Genomic DNA, 4,785 nt, shown 5'->3' on the forward strand with positions numbered 1-4,785 from the left:
ACTCGGCAAAGTGAGTTTTGCCAGTCTGGAAACTGTGGGTAATTTGAAGCCACTTTTCTGAGTAAGGGTCCCAGGTTCTTTGTGCTGTGAGAGAGACAGGCCTGCTAGCAAACAATGGTGGCTGGCAGATTTCACGAACATACTCTCTGTGATCCCCTCCTGCCTTCAAGTGTAGAGTAAATAGATATTAAGGCCAGCTGGGACCATCGTGATTATTTAGTCTGACCTTCATAGCACAGGCCATAAAACTTCACTCAGTAATGCCTGCACAGGGCCCAATAACTTGGGGTTAAGCTAGACCATCTCCTTCAGAACGGATATTGATTTAAATCCAGTATCTTCTTACTCCAGAGGAGAGTCCAATCCTCAGTTCCTACCTTCAGAGGCCAGTGCCTTAGCCATTGGGCCACCGGCACTACTCCCAGGTCTTACTTCAGCCAGGGGGCTCCAAAAATACTTCTGCCCCCTCACTCCAGTTCTTCTGAGGCGCAATCAGGAGAACTCATTGGAAGTGATCTAGCCACTCTTAAGCCTCCCTTGAAACGGCTGAATAGATGTGAGTTTCCCAGGGCTCTCCCTACAGATGAACCCCTCCCAAGTTAATTAGTGGGGAAGTTCCCAGTGACAACTTCAGGTTTTGCTTCAAAATGATGCAGAGACTAGAGTCTGTTTTAATTGGTTTTGACATGAAACAAGCAATTGCCACAGAGGTTTGCTTTGGAGGCTCATTTAAATCCCAGTGCTAGTTACACCACTGAGGCACCACCATTTAGTGGCACAAAATTAAGGCAAGCACAGAGCTTCCCACTGAGACTCAATGAGCCTCATTCACTCCCCAGGCAAAATTAACAGCCGCCCCCTTCACTGCAAACTCATTCTGCTCTCACTCTGCCCAGAGGAGCTAGAGAGCATAGAAACAAGCGTAGTGGGAAAGACCATTACACATTTCCTGTTGGTAGCATAGCTTAGTCATGTCCTACATCAGGAATGTTTATTTGCACAAACTGGTAACACTTTAATGGAGTATTTTATTCTTTATTGTTTTTAATTTAAGACTTGATTCTTCTCGCGGGTACACTGCTGTGATATCAATGCCGTTACTCCTGATTTTCACTGGTGCAATTTAGAATAGGCATGTGACCCACTGTGGCTTAGCGAGTACAAAGCCAGGTCCTGTCGACATTTAGGCACATGCTTAAGTTTATGCGTGGGAATAGTCCCAATGAAGTCAATAGGGCAAAGCAAGTGTGTTTGCAGGACCTAGGCCTTATCCAGCATTTTCCTAACCACAAAAACCACAATGAAGGATTAACCCTATTAATTTACAGAGGATTTCAGCATGTGCTGCTGCCTACAACTACTGTAAAATAGTCCTCTGCTTTGGGAACTGTATTGCACTTGGTTTGTTCATTGATCTGATCTATTGGTGGGGCAGAAGAGGGTAAACTCTCTTTCACTGAGCCCTTTCCCAAATCCACAGGGACACTGGTATACGAATCTCTTCAGTGGGAGTCACACCTGGGCCAATGAGAGGAGACCTGGGCCATGAGTTAGAAGAAGACTCCTTGTTTCATATTTAGATAATGATCAAGGTGGGTTTTTTATGGCTCTCTGATCACTATCATGCTAAGCCAAATGGACCACACATTTCTCTGCAATAAAGCTGTGGCATCCAGGAGTACGGATAAGATTGTCATCTTTATTTCTTCGCTCATCACCAGGCATGGGTATTGGCCTTTTGTAACCCTATCCCAGGGTAGGGGTTGGTCCCCACTGGCTCCAGCAGCTACATTTAAACGCACAATAAATCAATAGTGATCCCTTGCCCCAGCAGGTTCTCTCTGCCCCTTATAGGAGGAAAGCAGAATAATCTATCATCATCAGAACCAAACTGAACTGGCTTAGTACAGTAGCCAGCCTGAAAGCAGATCAGATCCTCCCAGAGGGGCAGGGAACCAGCTGCCATGGGATATGTTAAAAACCCACAGACTTCCTGCTATGTTTTATGGTTTGGCTTCACAGAAGCTTGGTTTTTCCTTCTCCTTATAGTCCTCCTCTAGCACCCCCTTTATACTGCCATGAACCTTTCTTCAGTGTGGATAGGTGACTATACCACTGCTTCCTTTACGGCCGATCACAGCCAGTACTTGTGTCAGCCATTGGCAATCCCCAAGGAACAAGGTGCTTCCAGACTGTGGAAGCAGAAAGTCTTGAGTAAAGGGATCGACTCTTTGGGCCAGATTCTCAGCTGGTGTAAATCAATGTCACTCTGTTGACTTCCAGGGAGCGACACCAATTCTGTCTGTGTCTGAATCCAATTATCTATCAAGGTAAAATGCATGCTGCTCTCAGTTTTCCCATGTTAGTGCCAGCGACACTGACTGGTACTATTAAGTAACCTGGCTTTTGTCAAATGGCATCGAGAGTTATGCATCATGGGCAAGGCATTAGCGGAGCATGACTTCTGGTTTATTCCACTTGTTCCGCTTCCTATGGTATCAGGGTTTCATCAAGATAAGTCTGTTTTTCTAGAGACCTGACAGCAATACACAACCACACCCACTCCTGATTTATAAACTTGCAGCCAAATTGTACTTTCACTGCCACTGCTGGCTTCAGTGGGGTTACTCCAATTGATACCAGTGTAGCTGAAAGCAGAACTCTGTTTTAAGACGCTCATCATCATCATAAGGCAAAACAGAATCTTACATGTATTGAAAAGCTGGGGTGCAAATTTGGGGCAAAATCCAGTTCATTTACACCCATGCAGCCGCACTGAAGTCAGGCAGACAAGTTGTCTTCTGGACTTTGTTTTCATCTATCTCCTCTGGTCTCTATTAATATCCCTTGGTGCTACTGTACTTTGGCTGCTGAATCTGTGTGTTTGAATGACCACACCTGGGTTTCCATGGAGCAGCTGCCTCGCAGAGGGTGGGAGTTAGACAAGGAAGTCTCTGTGGCTTAGAATACATACAGTTTATCAGATAATGGAGGAAGCCAAGCATTAGTCCCATCTGCATAAAAGGATCTCAGGCTGTAAAAGCATAAAGCGTCCATTGACATCACAAAAATTTCTCAATAGCAAATTGCTGAGCCTGTCACCTTGAATCAACATCATACGTGAGGCTATGGAACGGGCAGCCCTCTCAACTGCAATACAATCCCAGACGAGGATCGTTTACTGCGGAAGTTGACCCAGCATTCCCCTTCACCTCATCCTGGGCCTCTGCTTTGGCTCACTCCTGGTCCTAGTCTTCATGACCTTGTACTGCTACTGGCCCAAAATAACCCGGGCCAGATTCTTGTACTGCTACAGGCCCAGGGAAAAGTGGATGCAATAGTTACCATTCTGATTTAGTAGCATTTGAAACCCACCTTTGCGTGGCGGGGGGACAACTGATAACACAAGGTGCAGGGCAAGGGAGAACCTCTCTCTTCCACGTCCCCTAAAAAAAACCAATGAGGAGTCCTTGTGGCACACTTAGAGACTAACAAATTTATTTGGGCATAAGCTTTAGTGGGCTAGAACCCACTTCATCAGATGCATGGTGTGGAAAATACAGTAGGCAGGTATAAAAATACAGCACATGAAAAGATACGTCCCCTAGTGCACCAACCTCTCCACCATCCCTAGACTTCTGGCTCTGTCACAGCCTTCTAGGAGCAGATCCTCAGCTACTGTAAGTCAGCCTAGCTTCTGCACAGAAGTCAGTGGAGCTAACCTGGTTTACACCTGTGGTTTGAGTTGGAAAAGGCCCCGCTAGATCATCTAGTCCAGGGCCAGATTGTGCTTTGTCTAGTTTATATTCTTCAGCGCTTTGCCCAGACTCGCTTCACTCAAACATGGAGACTTCCTCTACATCCCATGGGAAAATATGCACTGTAAGAATAGAGAGCTGATTACAAGACGTGTACTCAGTGCTGATGCTATATAGAGTGTGTTCCCAGCATAGCCCTGGTAGACTGGTGGTGGTGGCAGGGAAGAAGAGGAGTCATTAGCAGTGCCAGGCAAACAGTATTTTTTGTAAGTTGTGTATATGGAGTAAAAGGCAGGAAGGTGGGCGGGTGGATACAAGGGAACATGGAAAGGAACAAGGAGAATACGTGTCATGGGGGCGGGGGGGAGAGAGAAAAGAGAGGTGGCGATAGGAAAGGCCCAGGACTTTCACCATGCTGTTTTCTCTTTGTGGTGCTGCTCAGCCTACATCAGAACCCTGCTAATTTTAGGCACAGATCAGTCACGCTGGCTAATGTATAAAGAGCTTTGAGCTGCTTTCATGTGGCATAATGACTTGAAAGTTTCTGACTGACGACAGGTGGCAAAGACCCCAGCTGCAAGATTCCTGATCCCTTTTATTAACCAGGAAACTACAGATCAGAGAGACAAGAGTTTATCAAGAAGGTAGAGTTCCAATACAGGCAGGAGTCCATCCCAGTGCATTCAAACTTTCACACTGATGGTGCCAAGAATCACATGTTGCCCTTGCAAAAGGTACATTGACTTCAGTGGATGCTCACAGAATTTGATCCCAAGTGTATTAACAACACACTTCACCAAACATCAGCATTATATGAAAGCGATGAATTATTAACAGTTTAATCCTGCAAACTCTTATGCACTTGAGAAACTATACTTGCACAAATAATCCCCTTTTAAATCAATGGCACTCCTCCCATGAGTACATTTACGCACATGCATGTAGGATTTGCAGGATCAGGGCCTAAGTCAGCAGGTATCCTCAGTAACATTAAAAAGGCAATATTGTTTTAAATTCATCACGGCTG

Source organism: Terrapene carolina, unplaced genomic scaffold (genome assembly GCF_002925995.2).
Source record: "Terrapene carolina triunguis isolate 2854851 unplaced genomic scaffold, T_m_triunguis-2.0 Scaffold250, whole genome shotgun sequence".
Classification (NCBI taxonomy): Eukaryota; Metazoa; Chordata; order Testudines; family Emydidae; genus Terrapene; species Terrapene triunguis.